This window comes from Eublepharis macularius, chromosome 10, assembly GCF_028583425.1.
Source record: "Eublepharis macularius isolate TG4126 chromosome 10, MPM_Emac_v1.0, whole genome shotgun sequence".
Lineage (NCBI taxonomy): Eukaryota > Metazoa > Chordata > Lepidosauria > Squamata > Eublepharidae > Eublepharis > Eublepharis macularius.
Genome location: NC_072799.1, coordinates 62,314,511 through 62,336,762, shown reverse-complemented (window position 1 = coordinate 62,336,762; position 22,252 = coordinate 62,314,511).

Genomic DNA, 22,252 nt, shown 5'->3' with positions numbered 1-22,252 from the left:
AACTAGGCAGATTGCATCATGATAAAGTCTCAGGTTGGGCAGTTGCATTCCGCCTCTTTCCTTTGCATCTTGTAAAACTTTTACTTTCACTCGAGGCTTCTTGCCTGCCCAAACAAAATCTGATATTTTCCTCTGCCATTTTTCAAATTGTTTAGAGTCTCTGATGATTGGTATTGTCTGTAGCAAAAACATTACTCTTGGTAACACATTCATCTTAACTGCTGCAATCCTGCCCAACCATGACAGGTTCAGTCTATTCCATTTGATCAAGTCTCTCTCTATCCGAGTCCATAGTTTTTCATAGTTATTTTTGAATAAGTCTATGTTCTTTGCAGTCAGTTCTACTCCCAAATATTTCACTTTGCTTGTTACTTCACAATCCGTTGTTTCCATTAACAATTGTTGTTTCTGCTTAGTCATATTTTTACATAATATCTTTGACTTCTTTTTGTTAATATAAAAACCTGCCAAGTCTCCAAACTCCTTGATCTTATCTATCACTTTTGGCATGTTCTCCGATGGGTCCTCTACAATTAACATTATGTCATCCGCAAATGCTCTGACCTTGTATGAGTAGTCCTTTATTTTTATTCCACGAATTTCCTCGTCTTGACGTATTTGTATCATCAGAATCTCCAATACTAAAATGAACAACAATGGAGATAACGGGCAACCTTGTCTTGTTCCTTTACTAATCGTCAATTTCTTAGTCAATTCATCATTCACTACAATTGCTGCAGTCTGGTCTCTGTAAATTTCCTTAATTGCTCTGATGAATCTTTCTCCCAATTGTAGCTTTTCCATAGTGGCAAACATAAAGTCCCAGTTTAAATTGTCAAACGCTTTTTCAGCGTCTACAAAGAAGAAACCAACCTCTTTGTCACAACGCTTATCATAATATTCAATAGCATTGATCACTGTCCTTAAATTGTCTCTTATTTGTCTGTCTGGCAAAAAGCCTGCTTGTTCCTCCTCTATGACTTCCGAGAGCCACCCCTTCAGTCTCTCCGCCAATATCTTCGCAAAAATTTTATAGTCATTGTTGAGTAGTGATATAGGTCTATAATTTTTCACGTTAGTCAGGTCTTGGCCCTCTTTTGGGATCAATGATATATTCGCTTCACTCCAAGTATCTGGAATCCTTTGATCCCTGAAAACTCCATTCATCACCTCTTTTAGGAATGGTGCCAGTTCATTGGCCATTGTCTTATAAAATTTAGCCGTAAGTCCATCTGGCCCTGGCGCCTTTCCTAAATTTGCGGATTGTATTGCCTTGCTTATTTCCTCGTCAGTTACTTCACTGTTCAACTTATTTCTCCAAGCTTCCGAAATTTCTGGAAGTTTGGTTTTCTCCAGATATGATGCTATTGATTCTTTGTTTACTTCTTTTTTATTATACAGCTTAGCGTAGAATTTATAAAAGGCTCTACTAATGGTAGTCTGCTCCAAATACGTTTTGTTATCTTCACAGATTTTATTTATTATTTTCTTTTCCCTTTTCTTCTTCAATTGCCATGCCAGGTATTTCCCAGGTTTGTTAGCACCCTCAAACGCTTTTTGATTCAGTCTTTTAAGATTCCACTCCAGTTCTTTATTGCTCATTGCTGTTAGCTGTTCTTGAAGTATTTTGATTTCCTGGTATACCTTCTTTTTCCCTGGTCTCTTTTTTAGCTGTATTTCTTTGGCTTTTATTTTCTCCTCAATCTCTTGTCTTTTCTCCTCTTTCTTCTTTCTTGCTCTACCATTTAAGTCCATTAGTATGCCCCTTACAACCGCCTTGTACGCATCCCAAACTTTGTTGGTTGGTACTTCTCTATTCACGTTGTATTGTATAAAAAACTTTGTCTCTCTTCTCAGTATTTCCATATTCTCTCTTTCCTGTAACAAGTCCTCATTTATTCTCCATGCTTTCCTTTTTCTCCTTTTTCCAAATTTCCACATAATTGGGTTGTGATCTGAGCCTACCATCGGCATTATTTCTACCTCCTTAGTCCATAACGCTAAGTCTTTTGAGGCCCAGATCATATCAATTCTTGATAATGTAGAATGCCTTGCAGAATAGAAAGTAAACTGTCTACTTTTAGGATATTCTCTCCTCCATACATCTTCGAGAGTCTCTTGTTGAATCAACTCAAAAAAAAGCTTTGGTAATAGTCCTCTTTTCTTTTGTGCCGTTGTAGTCTTTTTGTCTAGCTCCAAGTCTGTCACTCCATTGAAGTCTCCAGCAAGAATTATCTGGTCATATACAAGATCGTCTAAATGCTTCCTTAAATCCTCAAAGAAGCTTTCTTTTGCACCGTTAGGTGCATAAAGTCCGACTACCAACACTCTCTTTAAATTCCAAATGCATTCCACTGCTACAAATCTAGCTTCCACATCTCTCATAACAAATTTTGGCTGTAGCTCCTCTTTTATATACAACACCACTCCTCTTTTTTTCTTGTTAGAGGCCGCTACAAATTCTTTGCCCAGTTTTCCAGATTTTAAATATTTTACATCCTGTTTTCTAATATGGGTCTCTTGCAAACAAACAATATCACATTTTTGTTTTAGTAGCCAATGAAAAATATTTTTCCTCTTATTCGGTGAGTTTAGTCCATTTACATTCCAAGATAATACTTTACACTCCATACTCATAGTTTTGTTGGTAAGTCTTTTTCATTGTCCTTAATAAATCGCTCCATCTCTCGCTCAGATCTGATGCGTTTTTTTGCCCCTCCAAACTCAAAGGACACTCCTTCCGGTAGCTCCCATCTGTACCTGATTTTCATGTCCTTCAAAATCTGAATTAGCACTTTGTATTTTTTCCGGTCCAATAACACTGATCTGGGCAGTTCCTTCATTATAATGATCGTCTTGCCATCAATCTCCAATGGATCTTGAAACTGTTTTGTCACAATCCTCTCTTTCATATTTCGTGTTGTAAACTGCACAATCACATCCCTTGGTAATTTCCTCTGGGTTGCAATTCTCGAATTCACACGGTATGCCACATCTAGGATAGCCACAACTTCCTCCTCCTCCTTCCCCAGGTATTCAGCCAACACCTCAGTCATCTGTTCTTGCGCTGACTTCCCTTCCACTTCTGGCAGGCCACGAAAACGTAGCTGCTTCTCCATATGTTTAGTTTCTGCAACTGACATTCTCCCCTTCACCAATCTCATCTCTGTTTGTTGCGTGTCTATTAAATTCTCCATCGCGTCTTCTACTGTTTTAACTCTCTGCTGCGTTCCTTGTAATTCACTACGAATCGTTTCCATACCTTTTTTCACTTCTGACAGCTCCGACTTTACTGTTTGTGTAACCTCTTTAACCTCTTTAATCAGCTCCAATTTCGTGTCCTTAAGCTCTTTAATCATATCTAAAAGTTTTTTGTCCAGATTTTTATCCAGATTTTCTATTGCCGATTGCCACTCTTTTTTCGACATCGTGGGGCTTGCTTTAGCTCGCTCCCACGAATCCGCTCTCTTCCTTAACTCCGTGGCGTAAAATTAAACGCTTTTCTTTTTCAAATGTCCCAATCTTCTTGCCAAAATTAAATTTTAAAGTGTCCAAAATGTCGGGCGTCTTTTCTCTATGGTTTCTCTATGATGTTGTAATCCAAAATGGCCTACTTCCTCTTCCGCTGAAGCCGCGTCCCTTCCCCTTTCAAAAATGGCGATTCCCTACTTCCTGTCCTCTGGCAAGGGCCACTTCTCTCCAGCCACTCTATTGTTATTACGCACTTCCTGTCTCCCGTCTTCCCACAGCAGGTCTCGCGATGGTGTCTTTTTCTCACAGCTCCAAAGCCACAGGTATTCAAAACAATAGTCCAATTTCTTTAATAACTTCTTTAAACTTAGTCTCTTTTCAAATACAACTCCTGCCGAGTCTTCACCTCCTTTTCACTAGTCTGTTGCAGTTTAAAAATCTACTTTTTTTCCTCTCTGTTTTTGTCAATCTGTCCCGTATCAAAAGATAGAGATCTTTACCTTCTCTTCACTTTTCTCGGGTTGTAATCGCTGTTTCGATTTTAAATTCTCCTCTCAGCTTCTTTCCCCCAATCGAAGCTTGGGTATGTAGGTCTTATGCCAGCCGAATTGGCCCCAAAACTGCCGCAGAGATTATAGCCGACCCGTCGCAAGGTGGGACCTCAAGGATCGGGGGGAGACTCGTTATGTAGAGCCCCCCCTCGTCCGAGATCTAGCTCACCCTAGGGTCTTGAGCGTTCTTTGCCTGCTCCCCGCCTGAGAGCAGTCGGCCGCGGGCTATTTTCACCCCTCCGGCCGGTTAAAACGGCAGTCCGGTCAGCTCCGCAAATGGAGCTGCGTTAGACCTCCATGGATCCCAAACCGGAAGTCGAAAAGTGGAAACATTGTAAGATGACTTGGTATGTCTTCAAAGGATCTTTTTTGAGTGAGATCCACTGGCTGTCTTCTTTGGCTTGTATGCACTCAGACAAAGCGATATTATGTATTGTACAACACTGAACCTATCCTGGTAAATTAAAATTATAAGTACTCAAAATAAATGTTCTAGATTATTGCATGTATCTGTGGGACGTATGGATTGTTCCCACTTTTGAGTACTGTGTGGGGTCCTTTCCCTTGTCATATATATCAAATCACTTAGAAGTTTGTTTTAAGCATGGTTGCATTGTATATGATAATCAAAGGGTATGTTTGTAAATAATCTGAAGGACTCCATGGAATAATCACATCCCTTTTACCTAGCCTCTTGTTTTTTGTCTCCAAAAGGGATTAAATATTATTGCATAAGGAATAAGGCAAAAGACTTTAGTGGCAGCAAAAACCTTTTGGGAGGCAGCAGTGTATAGGTCTCACAAACAAAACAGGGGAAGTGTTCTCAGTGTAAAAGCCTGGGTAATGTAGAGGACACTTAACCTCTGTGAGAGTGGAATTAAAAAGTGTGTTGGCTGTGACCAGAGTCCTCCTTCAAACAAACAGCAAATCATTACAGGGTGGCATCATACTAAGCAAAACATTACAACCTCTGTTTCTTCCTCGATATGACCACTTGAGATGAAATGAGAAAGTCATCTTTTTTGAGGGAAAGGCTTTTTCCCCCCACAGCAAGAGAAGAACCCAGCAAAATTGAAACCAAATACTTTATGGTTGGTATCCACAGGGCCGGCGCACCCATTGAGTCCAGGTAGGTGGTGGCCTCAGGCCCGAGGTGCAGGAGGGAGCACCGGAGGAGGAGCGGGGGGGCAGGAATGCACCCCACAAAGCAGCACCCTCCTATCCCTCCTGCCCCACGCTGCTGCCGCCACCAGCACAAGCCCCCGGCCGGGCACAGCCACCATGGGCAGGCATCTGCGGCGGTGCAGGCAACCGAGCGGGAGAGCTCGGAGGCCACCCGCCACAGCGATCAGGCCAGTGGCAGCGCGCGCGCTCCCGTGATGATGTCACAGGGGGGCGCCCGGCCAGCCGGCCGGCCACAAGCACAGCAAACCCTTGCGCCACCCCTGGGTATCCAAATTGATTACACTCTATGCAGGGCTGCCCTTGGGTATGATCCAGAGACTACAGCGGGTGTAGAATGCTGCTGCATGTGTTTTGACGAGTCTTCCTTATAGGACACATATTACACCAATTCTGCAGCAGCTCCACTGGCTCCCCGTGGAATTCCAGATTTGGTTCAAGGTGCTGGTTTTGACCTATAAAGCCCTAAACAGACTGGGACCAGCATACCTAAGGGACCGCCTGTCCACATATGTGCCCCGGAGAATGCTCCGATCAGCTGGAAAACATCTGCTGGTGGTCCCTGGTCCCAGGGAGGCTTGGTTGGCCTCAACCAGAGCCAGGGCTTTTTTGGTCCTGGCCCCAACCTAGTGGAACTCTCTGTCTGAGGACACCAAGGCCCATCAGGATCTTCTATCATTTCGGCAGGCCTCTAAGATGGAGATGTTCCACCAGGCATATGGTTGAGGCCAGAATGAGCTCCTCACTGAGGCTCCCACCAGCTTCCCACTAAGTGTGGGGTTATACAGTGTCCACCAGCTGGCTGCCCAATGTATGGGTACAGCACGGGGCTATGTAGTGTCCATTTGTTAGCTGACCCATGTATGGATTGCAGTACATTATCTGTCCGCTTCCCTCCCCCTGTATGCTGATGGGCAGAAATCTGGAATTGAGCGCATCTTGGGACAGTTATTATCTGTTGATTTTATGATGAACTGTTGTTTTATGAATTGTTTTTAATATTTGTGTTATGTATTATATTTTTATAATTGCTGTACCTTGCCCTGAGCCCGCTTGCGGGAAAGGCGGATTAGAAATGTTGTTGTTGCTAATGCTAATGCTAATAAGTAAATAGGGATGTGCACTGGAAAATATTACATTTCAGTTTTAGATCCAGGGCTCCAAACCAAACATGAACTTTTAGTGGTTTTGTTCCTGCTGCAGCATTGCTGTCTCAGATCTAATCTCTTTGGGGTTTTTTTTGTTTATATGAGTTTGGGTTCCATTCTTTGCAGGCTTTCAGGGGCTTTGGGGCAGCAGTGAATGCTGCCAAAATCGCATACAATACAGTACTCCCTCTAAACCATCAACTCACCAAGTTTTCCCTCAGTTACACTACACACATGCATGTACACACACACGAAACAACAGACCCTGAAGAAGGAGTGTTGACAAGTGCACATGGTGAGAAACTAGTCACCAGGCCATTTCATGGCCTCCCCAAGTAGGTGCTCTCAGCCCCCAAAGTCCACCCCCCACAGCCCCACACAAACCCAATTCCCCCCCAGCAGCCACACACAGACTCAAATCCCGATTCCCCACATTAACCCCTCACAGACCCAAATCCACCTCCAGCAGCCCCACACCCATAACTAGGGATGTGCGTTTCGGCATTTGGAATGCCGAAACGTTTCGGCATAGCCGAAAGAAAAAAGCCGAAACGTTTCGGCTTTCTTTCGGCTTTCTTTTGGCATTCGAGAATCGCCATTTTGTTTTTGCTAGCCGTTTGCCTTAGCAAGCGGCTAGCAAAATCCTGCTGGAAGCAAAGGCTTCCTGCAGGCTCTTAGAAGAGGGGAGGGGGGGAGAAGGAGTGAATCACTCACTCCTTCTGTCACCCCCCACCCCTCTTGCAAAGGAGGATAGGGAATCCTGCTTTGCCTTGCAAATGCAAGGTGCAAGCATTGCATTGCACTTTGCATTTGCAAAGCAGCAGAGATTCCCGCCAAAACTAACAGGTAGGGGAGGGGGAGCAGGAGGAGGGTGACTCTTGGAGTGTGGGTGGGGAAAGGCAGGGGAGGGGGGACTTTAGGAGTCACCAATCCCTCTGCTGTATTTTCATGTCAGCCAATAGATTTAAATCTTTGGCTGAGGCTGCAGCAGGGGGTTTAAATTTGGAGCTAGACTGTCTGGAGCACCTCTGTTGCTGCTGCTGCTGACCGAGAGAGGAGAAGAAGAGAGACTGCACTGCACCTGGAGCCTGGAGGACATCTGCCTGGAGGATCAACTGTGCTGCTGGACATCCTGAGAGGACACCTGGTAGGCCTTTTTAAAATTTTTGAAAATTTTTTTGATGCTGGGCAATGTGCTGCTGTGGCCTGCCTCTGCAAAAAGGTGTTGCAGTTTATTCTTGGCATGGCCTGGGGGACAGGTTGGGCAGACAATGTTTGATGGTGGTGGGGGGGTTCAGCATTGGTTGTTGTGCTTGCCTTCTTTAAGCTTGATCTACTGTTTTAAGATTAAAACAAGAGTGTGCCAGCTTTGGGCCTACACAGGCCAGAAGCTCTGCTGGGTGTATTTGGTGCCTTTCTTCTGGCTGGCTCTCACAGTTATGCTTCACAATCTGGAATGGTGTGGCTTGTTTTTCTGTGTCTGGTCCCCTGCTTGCAAGGATTCCCAACAGGCTCCGTCCTGATCAACTGTGCCAGCCTGTGGCCCACACACAGGTATGCTGCTTTGGCTTTAGTAACCCTTTTTGGTTGCTGGCCTGGAACTCACAGTTGTGCTTCACAAACTGGAATGGTGTGGGCTTTTTTCCTGTGTTTGGTCCCCTGCTTGCAAGGATTCCCAACAGGCTATGTCCTGAACAACTGTGCCAGCCTGCGGCCCACACACAGGTCTGCTGCTTTGGCTTTGGTAACCCTTTTTGGTTGCTGGCCTGGCACTCACAGTTGTGCTTCACAAACTGGAATGGTGTGGGCTTTTTTTCCTGTGTTTGGTCCCCTGCTTGCAAGGATTCCCAACAGGCTCCGTCCTGAACAACTGTGCCAGCCTGCGGCCCACACACAGGTCTGCTGCTTTGGCTTTGGTAACCCTTTTTGGTTGCTGGCCTGGCACTCACAGTTGTGCTTCACAAACTGGAATGGTGTGGGCTTTTTTCCTGTGTTTGGTCCCCTGCTTGCAAGGATTCCCAACAGGCTCCGTCCTGAACAACTGTGCCAGCCTGCGGCCCACACACAGGTCTGCTGCTCCAGCTTTGGTAACCCTTTTTGGTTGCTGGCCTGGCACTCACAGTTGTGCTTCACAAACTGGAATGGTGTGGGCTTTTTTCCTGTGTCTGGCCCCCTGCTTGCAAGGATTCCCAACAGGCTCCTGAACAACTGTGCCAGCCTGCGGCCCACACACAGGTCTGCTGCTTTGGCTTTGGTAACCCTTTTTGGTTGCTGGCCTGGCACTCACAGTTGTGCTTCACAAACTGGAATGGTGTGGGCTTTTTTCCTGTGTTTGGTCCCCTGCTTGCAAGGATTCCCAACAGGCTCCGTCCTGAACAACTGTGCCAGCCTGCGGCCCACACACAGGTCTGCTGCTCCGGCTTTGGTAACCCTTTTTGGTTGCTGGCCTGGCACTCACAGTTGTGCTTCACAAACTGGAATGGTGTGGGCTTTTTTCCTGTGTCTGGCCCCCTGCTTGCAAGGATTCCCAACAGGCTCCTGAACAACTGTGCCAGCCTGTGGCCCACACACAGGTCTGCTGCTTTGGCTTTGGTAACCCTTTTTGGTTGCTGGCCTGGCACTCACAGTTGTGCTTCACAAACTGGAATGGTGTGGGCTTTTTTCCTGTGTTTGGTCCCCTGCTTGCAAGGATTCCCAACAGGCTCCGTCCTGAACAACTGTGCCAGCCTGCGGCCCACACACAGGTCTGCTGCTTTGGCTTTGGTAACCCTTTTTGGTTGCTGGCCTGGCACTCACAGTTGTGCTTCACAAACTGGAATGGTGTGGGCTTTTTTCCTGTGTCTGGTCCCCTGCTTGCAAGGATTCCCAACAGGCTCCGTCCTGATCAACTGTGCCAGCCTGCGGCCCACACACAGGTATGCTGCTTTGGCTTTGGTAACCCTTTTTGGTTGCTGGCCTGGCACTCACAGTTGTGCTTCACAAACTGGAATGGTGTGGGCTTTTTTCCTGTGTCTGGTCCCCTGCTTGCAAGGATTCCCAACAGGCTCCGTCCTGAACAACTGTGCCAGCCTGCGGCCCACACACAGGTCTGCTGCTCCGGCTTTGGTAACCCTTTTTGGTTGCTGGCCTGGCACTCACAGTTGTGCTTCACAAACTGGAATGGTGTGGGCTTTTTTCCCTGTGTCTGGCCCCCTGCTTCCAAGGCTTTCCAACAGGCTCCGTCCTGAACAACTGTGCCAGCCTGCGGCCCACACACAGGCCTGCTGCTCCGGCTTCGGTAACCCTTTTTGGTTGCTGGCCTGGCACTCACAGTTGTGCTTCACAAACTGGAATGGTGTGGGCTTTTTTCCTGTGTCTGGTCCCCTGCTTGCAAGGATTCCCAACAGGCTCCGTCCTGAACAACTGTGCCAGCCTGCGGCCCACACACAGGTCTGCTGCTCCGGCTTTGGTAACCCTTTTTGGTTGCTGGCCTGGCACTCACAGTTGTGCTTCACAAACTGGAATGGTGTGGGCTTTTTTCCTGTGTCTGGTCCCCTGCTTGCAAGGATTCCCAACAGGCTCCGTCCTGAACAACTGTGCCAGCCTGCGGCCCACACACAGGTCTTCTGCTCCGGCTTTGGTAACCCTTTTTGGTTGCTGGCCTGGCACTCACAGTTGTGCTTCACAAACTGGAATGGTGTGGGCTTTTTTTCCTGTGTCTGGCCCCCTGCTTCCAAGGCTTTCCAACAGGCTCCGTCCTGAACAACTGTGCCAGCCTGCGGCCCACACACAGGCCTGCTGCTCCGGCTTCGGTAACCCTTTTTGGTTGCTGGCCTGGCACTCACAGTTGAGCTTCACAAACTGGAATGGTGTGGGCTTTTTTCCTGTGTCTGGTCCCCTGCTTGCAAGGATTCCCAACAGGCTCCGTCCTGAACAACTGTGCCAGCCTGCGGCCCACACACAGGTCTGCTGCTTTGGCTTTGGTAACCCTTTTTGGTTGCTGGCCTGGCACTCACAGTTGTGCTTCACAAACTGGAATGGTGTGGGCTTTTTTCCTGTGTCTGGCCCCCTGCTTCCAAGGCTTTCCAACAGGCTCCGTCCTGAACAACTGTGCCAGCCTGCGGCCCACACACAGGTATGCTGCTTTGGCTTTGGTAACCCTTCCCGTTTGCTGGCCTGGCACTCACTGTTTTGCTTCACATTCAGGTTGTTTATCGTTGGTGGACCTCTTCTGGACTGGACTGCACTTGGTGGACATCGGCCTGCAGATCTCTGCGTGGAGGATCAACATTGCTGGACATCTGCAGTGGTGGACTGGTAGGGTTGTTGTAAAATTTGTTTTTTGAGCTTATGTCTGCTGCTGTGCCTACCTGCGAGCATATGCTTTGGCTCGGTCTTTATGGCTTGGGCTAGGGGGGCATTTTCTGATTGGGCAAGAGGACATTGTTTGGGGGTTAGGGGGGCAGCATTGATTGCAGTGCCTGCTTTCTTTCATGTTTCATTTGTCAAGTTTGAGTGTGGGGTGGGCTTGAACTACTGTTTCACAGGACTAAAAAATGAGTGTGCCAGCTTTTGGCCTGCACAGGCCAGAAGCTCTGCTGGGTGGATGTGTTTTGTTTTGCTGCTGGTTGGCCCTAGCCTTTCAGGGGGGGGGGCTGACTTGGCTTGTGCAACGGGGCCTTGAATTTTGGGGGTTGCATGTGCGGCGTGTGGTGTTGACTCTGTTAACATTTCCAATTTTCTTGACAGCATCGCGGAGGAGAGGAGGACCAGCTGCAAGACCGCCTGAACATCGCTGGACTGCAGGACTGGTGTTAGTGTGAGCGAGTCCGGGTTCACATTTGGGTGGGCTTGGGGGTGGGTTCTTGCTAGCTTGGGAGGGGGGAGGCTCATCTTCAAAACACCACATCCACACCCCACACCGACATACCACAGATACATTGGTCCCGCTAAATAGTGTCTCTTAGGTAGGTAGGCCAGTTGGTAGGTGATCAGTGGATAATTGCCCTCAACATAATTATTAGGGAAACCAAGCCTAGTTTTTTTTAAAAAACTAAATAGGGACTCAGCAGGGAAAGCATTAGTGAGTGATTGTTAGGTTTGAATTCTATATATATATATATATATATATATATATATATATATATATATATATATATATATATATAAATTTGTAATAGCTGTCAATAGGCTTCCCATTAGTGCCCCCATAACTAGGGTTCCACTGCCCATCTCTGGCACCTGTGGTGGTGCCAGGCCGGCCCGGGCATACTAGTGTGTGAGTGTTTAAGGCTTAGTCACCTCTGTTATTGGGGTTTAGGGCCAGCTCAATTCCAGTGGAATTCAGCTGATTGGCAGGCTCAGGTTCCCTGACATAAATAGGGTTGCTTAAAAAGGCACTTGATTGTTCATCTCCAAGTCACAGAGCCACTAGAAGCACAGATTTAGAGCAGGTTAGTTAGGTCTTGAAAACAAAGTTGACCTTTGTTTTCCAAATCTTTTCTGATTAGTTAGGGTAGATTTTGGGAGGGGGAAGTATGTATGAGGGGGAAAGCAGTATGTATGAGGGGGAAAGCAGAGAGGGGCCCCGGGGGAAAGGCTAGGGAGAAATCTAGAGGGGAGGAGGGGAGGGGGAGGGGGACTGCTGCGGCAGCCCCCCCATCTGAGCAGAGGAGGCCCTCCCCTGCGCTGCTGCCGTTCACCAGCCTGGCTTCTGGTGACAGGAAGAGGGTTCGCAAGACTCTCTTTCCTGAGGCAGCTGCTGGAGGGCCACCCCCAACCCGGGTGCATGAGGCAGGGGCTGGCACTGGGCGGGGGCCTGCTGCTGAGGCTCCTCCTCCTCCAGTGGTTGCGAGCCAGCTGCTGGAGGAGGGGCAGCATGTGGTGTCTCCTGGGATGGGCGCGGAGCACATGACTTTCCCTGCGCTCCCGCTCACCCCAGGAACCCAGAGGATGTTGGAGGAACTGCCTGTGAGACCCCCCCTGGGGCGGTCCACCCCAGTTTCCTCTGAGGCCAGCAGCAGGCCTCTCGCGGCTGTGCAGGAGGAGAGGATGCGGGAGGAAGAGGCAGAGACTGTGGTGGAAGAGCCCACATCTCTGCCCCTTCAGCCTCGTCCATCCCCACCTGCCTGGCCGATAGTGGGACACGGTGTGTCCGGCCTGAGCACCTCACAGGAGGTGCCTCAGGGTGATCCGGAAAGCGCTTCTCCTGGGAAGCGTGGGATGCCCTTTTCCTCCGAAATCTGGAAGCACTTCCAGACAGCGGAGGATCCCCGAGCAGCCCTGTGCCTGCATTGTAGGCAGCGCGTCAGCCGTGGCAAAGATGTGTGGCATCTCTCCACGTCTGGGATGAGGTACCATATGAAGAGGCACCACCAGGCGGTGCTTCTTCGGGAGGAGGGTTCGAGTGGCGCCGCACAGCCGCCAGCTAGCCAGAAGGAGGCAGGCTCCTCTGGTGCTCTCCCCCTAAGGGTACCTGCAGGAAAGGGACGCCAAGCCTCTCTCCCGGAGATGCTTGGTATGCAGGGCACTAGTGTGCCCAGAGAGGGGATCCGGAGGGCGAGCAGGCGCATCACGCGCCACATCGTCAACATGATAGCAGTGGATGGGCAACCGTATTCCGTAGTTGAAGACTTCGGCTTCTCAGGGCTGCTCCGAGATTGCTTTCCCTGGTACGCCATCCCTGCTCGCACGTCGTTGAGCAGATCGGTGGTGCCCTCGTTTTACAGGGCTGCCAGGGATCATGTAAAGGCACAGCTGTCCCGGGTTGCCGGGAGAACTGTGCACTTCACATCGGACATCTGGACCTGCCCAAGTGTGCAGCAAGCGTACCTCTCGCTTACTGCTCACTGGTGGGAACCCGAGTCGGTTCTGGGTGGGGGCCGGGGGGAGGTGCCTAGCACAGCTAGACAGGGAAGGATGGGAGACCACCAGGCCCGCTACTGCAAGGCCTTGCTTCACGCCGAGGTGCTCGACGTGTCCCACACGGCGGAGAACATCGCTGCCACCTTAAGGAGACAGTTGGACGAGTGGATAGGCCAGAGACCCACCACCGTGGGATGCATGGTGACGGACGGTGGCAAGAACATGAGGGCAGCGGCGCATCTAGTGAGCCGAGAGAGCGTCTACTGTGCTGCTCACAAGCTTCACCTAGTGGTGAGAGATGCGCTGGGGTTGGGCTCCTCGAAGGAACCCGTGGATACCCGGACCCGTGAACTCCAGTTACTTGTCCAGAAATGTCGGAGGCTCACGGGTCACTTCTCGCGCAGCGTGAAGGCCATGCACGAACTGCGCCAGACACAGGTCAGGACAGGTGTGCCAGAGCACGCTCTGATCACTGACGTCAGCACTCGCTGGAACTCCACCTGCGCCATGCTTGAGCGCTTGGTGGAGCAGAAGGCCGCACTCCACGCGTGGCTCTCCGAGAACCGCGGTGCGAGTCAGGTGGGTGAGTTCAGCCGGGAGGATTGGCTCACCATCACCCAGACAGTGGAGGTCCTGAAGCCCTTCAAGGACTTCACTGTGGCGGTCTCGTCAGACACGGCGACCCTCGGTCTGGTCATTCCCCTGGTGCACACGCTCCAGAGGAATCTGGCCACCCTTGCAGACTGGGTCGCGCCCTGTGCTGACCTTGTTCCAGCGGTGCGCGCATTAGTGAGAAGGCTGCAGCAGGGCATAGCTGCCAGGCTAACTCCTCTCACTAAGGAAGAGTCATACATGTTGGCGACCGTGTGTGACCCGCGCATAAAGGGCACTTTCGCCGAGCGGGACGGGAACCTCACCGAAGCCAGAGACGGGCTCTGCTCTTGGGTGAGGCGCAGGCAGGCCAAGAGGGGACGCCTGTCGACAGGGGGGACGCAAGAGGGGCCCTGCCGTGCGGGTCCCTCTGACGCCCCCTCTGCGCAGGCCCCCCCCCCCCCGCGGCCACCACCGGAGTACCGATGGAGATGGAGATGCTCCGGTGGGCCCTCGTCCCCTCTGGGGTCGTGAGGACCGTGAGAGAGGATCCGGCGGAGGCGATGGTCAGGGACTACCTCGCGGAGCCCTGCGAGTCACTCTCCACCGATCCGCTCAGCTACTGGGCCAGGAAGAAGTCGGTCTGGCCGGACCTCTCCCTCGAGGCGCAGCGGCTGCTCTCATGCCCTCCGACGAGCGTGGAGAGCGAGCGCGTCTTTTCACATGCGGGCGACATTGTCGGCCCACATCGCACTCGCCTTCTCCCATGGAGAGTCGAGCAGTTGACCTTCCTGAAGGTCAACTCTCGCCTCTTCGATTTCTCAGGACTGGACTTCCAGAGTGACTGAGGTGAGCCCAACTTGTGGCCTGCATCCTCTGTGAGTCCAATCCTTTGGAATCGCGCTCTCCCCTGTATAAAACCCTGTATATACAGTTAAAACCGGCCAGTAGAGGGAGGGTGGTTAGGAACCAGTGGCAAAGGGAAAACACCCAGCAATTTGAAAGCCCCCCCCCCCAGGGTATTCAAAACATCTCCCATCACTGAGACAGACCCTGTGGGACCAAATTTATTATGAAAAATAATGCCCCAGAAACATGGATTGCTACTGGAGGGAGAAACAGGTTAGATAGGGATTGCTTAGGTGTTTTTATCAGATGAAATCCTTGTAAAAAAAAAATTGAAGAAGAATTGTTGTACTGTTTTTTGAAAGTTGATGTTCTGTTCATGTAAAAAAAAGAAAAAAAAAAACCAAAAATGTTGTGATTATGTTTTTTAAAAGTTGATTGAATGTTCATGTTTAAAAAAAAAAAACCAGAAAAAATTGTTGATGTTAATGTTGGGTTTGCATGGTTGGGGGATGCGGGAAGAGTGGTGGATGGGCACCGGCCAATGATGATCTCTCGCAGATGTTCCCAGGTAAATTCTGAGGCTGGTGTGGGGGTGGGGGGAGACATCTGCAGAACTGCTCCAGAAATACCATTGTCCAGTGCCTTGGAAGTGCCCAGTTCATCTTTGTGTGTTTGAACTGAAAGCACAGCCACAGGAAATGACATAGGTTCTGCTGGACCCTGTTGCAGTGGTTCCCCCCCATTAAGTCGTTTTATGGAGGGAGAGTTGTATTAGGCTGGTAGTTATGATCATCTTCTGTTTCCATGCCCTGTTGTGCCCGCTCACTATGTAACCTGTGGAAATGTTCAAAACTTTACAGATTGTCCATTTCAAAAGAAAAATTGTTGTTAAGATTCTCTGATGTGTAGTTAATTGTGTTGTGTTGTGCTGTGAGGGACAATAAGTGTAATATGTTGTGTGATTTGTTGACCACTTGTAATTTGAAAATGATAAAATAAAGTTTTTTTTAAACTTAATGATTGTGTGTCTGTGTTCCCTTCTTTGATGGGAGGTTGGTTCCCAGCATACGGAACAATGGGGCAGGCTGGCCAGCCTGTTCCTGGGGTACTGGGTGTGGGGCAGCCGAGGGTGGTTTTGGTTCTGAGAGGGGCTGAGTGGAGGATTTGGGTCTGTGTGTGGCAGCTGGGGTGGGGGAACTGGGTTTGTGTGGGGCTGTAAGGAGTGGACTATGGGGGATGAGAGCACTGGTCGTCCTTTGTGCCCAAGTAGGCCCCTGCTACTGTCCTGGTGTGGGCTTCCATGCCTCTATCAGTTGCTGGCCCTCCTTTGCCATCTTTTTCAGAAATTTTCCTAGGGCTGCCAAACTCCTGGTTGGGCTTGAGTTCAGGTTAGAGAGAGTGGTTCCCTACAGAGAAACTGGCTGCTTCCAAGGGCAATCTCTTTAGAGGGCAAATGTGGACCATGGATTCTGGGGGAGATCCCTACTCAGATTTCCCTTTCCACAAGTCCCACCCCCAAATTGCCAGTAACTTCCAAGGCCAGAGTTTGCCACCCCAGAGAGATCCCGTTCCCACCCTCTTAGCCTTGGCATGAAAGTTGTAGCCCCCATGGAACACTTCCAGGTTCCTGATTCCAAGCCCAATGACACCAATGTAAGACAATCCAGCCCTCCATCAAAAATGGATTTTAAGTAGCAGTGGGATTGGGCTGCATTTCAGTCATTCACATATCTGGTTGTGTTCCCAAACATTTAGCTTATGTTTTTTTAAATCAGCGTATGGCACTTAAAGACACTTTTAAATGGTTTTAAAAACATATTTTTATTATGAAGTATTTAATGTGGCATTGCTCAAGGGCAGGCCTTTTGGCCAAATGAGCAGTATCAGTACAGTAAAATTTAGACAAAGCTCATAGGAAGAAAACGCATTCATACTGTCAAGTGGGAAGAAAGTTTTAATTTACATGTACCATGGACTCCGAAAAAGACATGTAAGTGGCCTCCAGACCAAATCAGGCCTGCTTTCTCCCTTGAAGATATCAGTTGATGATAGTGCTTACTGATTAATGTCACATCATGAGAAGACAAGGTTCACTAGAAAAGACAATAATGCTAGGAAAAATTGAAGGCAGTAGGGAAAAGAAGAATACCCTAGATGTGGTAGATTGACTTCGGTTTGCAATACATGGACAAGGTTTTTGGGATATTTTGGAGCTCAATAATTCTAAAGTACACCATAAGTGATTTGAATGCATAAAACATACAGACACATACACATAAAATGTATATACCCCCTCCCCACCAAATTAAAGGTTTATCTTATGCCCCGGTTTTCTCCCCCATGGGAACCTATAGTGGTTTACACATTGCTGTTCTCCCTTGATTTGTTTCACCCTCATCACAACCAGGCTAACAATAGACAGCTGCTCCATGCCTCACATTGGAGTGACTACATCCACCGATGGCCTTCTTAGTTGTTGGAGGGGGGGGAGGGGGGGGAGGAAGGAAACAACGCACTCCTGCCCACTCTATCTGGGGCCTAGGTGACCAAATTGCTTGGCCTTGGCAAGGAGCCAGTGGTGGGGCGGCACTGGTTCTGGGGCCCCGTCCAGAACATTTGTCCAGGGCCCCAAAATCACCTAGACTGCCTCTGGAAAACACAACACAATTGTTTACTTAGGCTGAGCCAAGAACATCCATCAAGCCTACAAGGCACAGAATCAGAGTCTGCCAGATTCTAGACCAACTCTCTAGCCATTGCACTACAGTGGATGTCTAAAAATTGTTCATACCCCCACCAGCAACTTGAACATTTTTCTCCAAAAGGCACACAACTTGGCTGGGTCTCAAAAAGGACTATGATGCATGGGCCTGTCAATGCATACTGGTACTAAGGCTCTGGCCGGGGGGAGGGGGGCATTGTGCCAATGCCACCCTGGCTTTGGAAGGGGACAGTAAAATAGAAGAAATAATCTAGGTTCAGTGCCTCCCCCCCTTCTCTGTCTCTCTCTCTCTCTCTATAATGTGTGTGAAAACATTACTGACAGACTATACCATCACTGAAGCCTACAGGATACTTAGGGTCTGTTCACACACGCATGATCATTTCATGGCAATGCTCTGGCATGATGATGTCTGTTCTAGGAAGTGATGTGATCATCACACAAGGCTGGGGAGCACGCACAATTCACAGCAGGCAGATTTGGGCCACAAGTGATCCTGCTTTGGCCTGTAGGGCCCAAATCAGCCCACTGCAAAGCACAGGAATACTCTCAGGGCAGCCAGATGACATCAGTGACATCACGGCAGCAGCCCCAGGAGCGTACCTTGAAGGCTCATTCCCTGACTTTCCCCCTTCCAGCCAGGTAAGCAGTGACAGGGGGTGATAGGTGAGAGTGGGGGATCCCCCACCAAGGGGAAACGGATCCCTAATTGTGTCTGAGGTTGTGGAAATCAAATGGGTCATTACCTCCATATTGCTTCTGTCTTTGAGGGACTTACATGCACATTATATTTAACTCCAGATTTCTTGATTGTCAAGGAATGCATGTGGTGGGGGGTGGTAGGAAGGGTGGGAGAAGGGCCCCTGAGGGTAAGGGTGGCATTTGGCATGCAAAATGCCACCCCTGGCAAGACAAGCCTCCCCCAGCTGTCAGTGGTAGAGATTAGAGCAGAGCACCTACTTGGGGAGGCCATGAAATGCCCCCCCAAGTGGGAGCAGGCTGAGCCTTGGTGGGGGGTGGGAGGAAGGGTGGGAGAAGGGCCCCAGAGGGTTGGGGGGGATTTTGTTGCAGTGGTTCCCCCCCCATTAAGTCATGTTATGGAGGGAGAGTTGTATTAGGCTGGTAGTTATTATGATCATCTTGTCTAGTGTGGGCTTCTGTTTCCATGCCCTGTTGTGCCCGCTTACTATGTAACCTGTGGAAATGTTCAAAACTTTACAGATTGTCCATTTCAAAAGAAAAATTGTTTTTAAGATTCTCTGATGTGTAGTTAATTGTGTTGTGGTGTGCTGTGAGGGACAATAAGTGTAATATGTTGTGATTTGTTGACCACTTGTAATTTGAAAATTATAAAATAAAGGTTTTTTAAACTTAATCATTGTGTGTGTGTGTTCCCTTCTTTGATGGGAGGTTGGTTCCCAGCATAGGGAAAAATGGGGCAGGCTGGCCAGCCTTCTCTGCAGGTGGTGGGGGGGTCAGGGGGGTGGTTGTCTGTGTGCCAGGACAGGTGCTCTTTCCCAGGGACGATTTGGCACTGCCACCATTGTGGCACCCCTTGTCTGTGCGGAATTGCCCTGGGAAAGAGAGTTTAGGGGTTCCCAAAAGGGGAGGGCAGGCCAGCCTGTTCCTGGGGTTATGGTGGGTGTGGGGCAGGTGGGGGTTGATTTGGGTCTGTGAGGGGCTACTGGGGGGATTTGGGTCTGTGTGTGGCAGCTGGGGGGGAATTGGGTTTGTGTGGGGCTGTGAGGGGTGGACTTTGGGGGCTGAGGGGACCTACTTGGGGAGGCCATGAAATGCCCCCCCCAAGTGGGAGCAGGCTGAGCCTTGGTGGGGGGTGGGAGGAGGGGTGGGAGAAGGGCCCCTGAGGGCTGGGGGGGCATTTTGCATGCAAAATGCCACCCCTGGCAAGACAAGCCTCCCCCAGCTGTCAGTGGTAGAGATTAGAGCGCCTACTTGGGGAGGCCATGAAATGGCCCCCCCAAGTGGGAGCAGGCTGAGCCTTGGTGGGGGGTGGGAGGAGGGGTGGGAGAAGGGCCCCTGAGGGTAAGGGGGCATTTTGCATGCAAAATGCCACCCCTGGCAAAGGAAGCCTGCCTCTTCATTTTTTCCCCATAGGAAATAATGAAGAAAGATGAGCAGCAGCATGCTAACAATATGCTCACCCTTCGCTTTCTTATGGGAGGATAGGGGGACCTGCTTTGGGGGGCCATAACATGGCCCCCCCAAAGTCCAATCTGTCTGAAACTTGGGTGGTTGTTAGAGAAGGGTTAGAGGAAGGTCCCCACCAATTTTGGGCTTATTCGGTGGGAAAATGCCTCCTCCAGGCGTCCTGGAAGACGGAGGCATTTTCCCATAGAAAAAAGCCGAAAGAATGCCGAAAGAATGCCGAAAGCCGAAAGCCGAAAGAGATTCTTGTTTCGGCTTTCGGCTTTAACGATAGAGAATCTTGTTTCGGCTAATGCCGAAACAAGAAAGCCGAAAGTTTTTTCCTTGCACACCCCTACCCATAACCCCAGGAACAGGCTGGCAAAGGCCAGCCCTCCCCATTTGTTCCATATGCTGAGAACTTCTAAACTCTCTTTCCCAGGGCAATTCCGCACAGCCCAGGGGTGCCACAATGGTGGGCAAACTTCTGAGTGCCAACTTGTCCCTGGGAAAGAGCACCTGACCTGACACATAGACAACCACCCCCTGACACCCCCACCACCTACAGAGAAGCCTGGCCAGCCTGCCGTACTGTTTTCTATGATGGGAACCAACTGCACATCAAAGAATAAAACACAAACAACACAAAATAATTTTTTAAAAATTATTTTCTCACTTTCAAAGTACAAGTAGGCAAAGCATTATGACACATTACACCAGCAGTCCCCCAGACAGAAAAATAACATGACTCACTTAACATCAGAGAATCACAAAAGCACAATTCCTGTCAAAAACACTTTATTTCTTGAACAGCTTTAGATTACACAGCAGGGGGGCACACCAAAGGGTATGCCAGAAGTATCTTACACAAAAATAACACAACTCACTTCACATTAAAGAATCACCCGAAAACACAATTGCTTTCAAAAACACTTTATTTCTTTAACTGTTTTAGGTTACACAGTAGGAGGGCACAACAGGGCATGAAAGCAGCATACTACACAAAATAATACAGCCCAATTCACCTTTTTTGATAGCAATTGTGTTTGAGTGATTCTCTGATGTGAAGTGAGTTGTTTTATTTTTGTGTAGTAGACTGCTTTTACGCCCTGTTGTGCCTTCCTACTGTGTAACCTAAAGCAGTTAAAGAAATAAAGTTCTTTTGACAGCAATTTTTTGGGGTGATTTTTTAATGTGAAGTGAGTTGTGTTATCTTTGTGTAAGATACTGCTGCCATGCCCTTTGGTGTGCCCCCCTGCTGTGTAACCTAAAGCTGTTCAATAAATAAAATGTTTTTGACAGGAATTGTGTTTTTGTGATTCTCTGATGTTAAGTGAGTTGTGTTATTTTTGTGAGGTGGAATGCTGGAATGCCCTTTGGTGAGCCCCCCTGCTGTGTAACGTAAAGCTGTTCAAGAAATAAAGTGTTTTTGACAGGAATTGTGTTTTTGTGATTCTCTGATCTTAAGGGAGTCATGTTTTTTTTCTGTGTGGGGGACTGCTGGTGTAATGTGTCATAATGCTTTGCCTACTTGTACTTTGAAAGTGAGAAATGTTTTTTTAAAAACTTTGTGTAGTTCATGTTTTATTCTTTGTTGTCCAGTTGGTTCTCATCATAGAGAACAATAGGGCTGGCTGGCCAGCCATTTCTGTAGGTGGTGGGGGAATTTGAGGGAGGGTGTCTGTGGTTCAGGTGGGCCTGTGAGGAGCTACTGTGGGGATTTGGATCTGTGTATGGCAGCTGGGGGAGAATTGGGTATGTGTGGGGCTGTAGGGGGTGGGCTTTGGGGGCTGAGAGCACCTACTTTGAGAGGCCATGAAATGCCCCCCTAAGTGGGAGCAGGCTGAGCCCTGGGGCTGAGCCTTGGTGGGGGGTGGGAGGAAAGGTAGGAGAAGGGCCCCTGAGGGTTGGAGGCATTTTGCATGCAAAATGCCACCCCTGGCAAGACAAGCCTCTGTTTTTTCCCAGCTGGAAATAGTGGAGAAAGGGAAGGAAGAGCACCTACTTTGGGAGGCCCCCCAAGTGGGAGCAGGCTGAGCCTTGGTGGGGGGTGGGAGGAAAGGTAGGAGAAGGGCCCCTGAGGGTTGGGGGCATTTTGCATGCAAAATGCCACCCCTAGCAAGACAAGCCTCTGTTATTTTCCAGTTGGAAATAGTGCAGAAACGGGGGGGGGAAGAGCACCTACTTTGGGAGGCCATGAAATGCCCCCCCAAGTGGGAGCAGGCTGAGCTTTGGTGGGGGGTGGGAGGAAAGGTAGGAGAAGGGCCCCTGAGGGTTGGGGGCATTGCATGCAAAATGCCCCCCCTAGAAAGACAAGCCTGCCTCTTCATTTTCCCCCCATAGGCAACATGGCGATCAGCAGCAGCATCCACAACGTAAGAGATTAGCAGCAGCAAGCAAAAACCTTTCCCTTTTAGGCGAGGAAAGGGGGACATGGTTTGGGGGGGCATAACATGGCCCCCCAAAGTCCAATCGGTCTGAAACTTGGGGGATTGTTAGAGAGGAGTTAGAGGAAGGTCTACACCAATTTTGGCTTGATTCTGTGCGAAAATACCTCCCCCAGGCATCCGGGAATACGGAGGCATTTTCCCATCGAAAAGAAACCCGAAACAACCCGAAACAACCCGAAACGTTTCAGAAATAGCTGTTTTGGATTACCCAAAACGTTTTGGGTTTTCTGAAACGTTTCGGGAAAACCCGAAACAACCCGAAACAGGTTGTTTCAGTTTTTTTCAGGTATCATATACCCG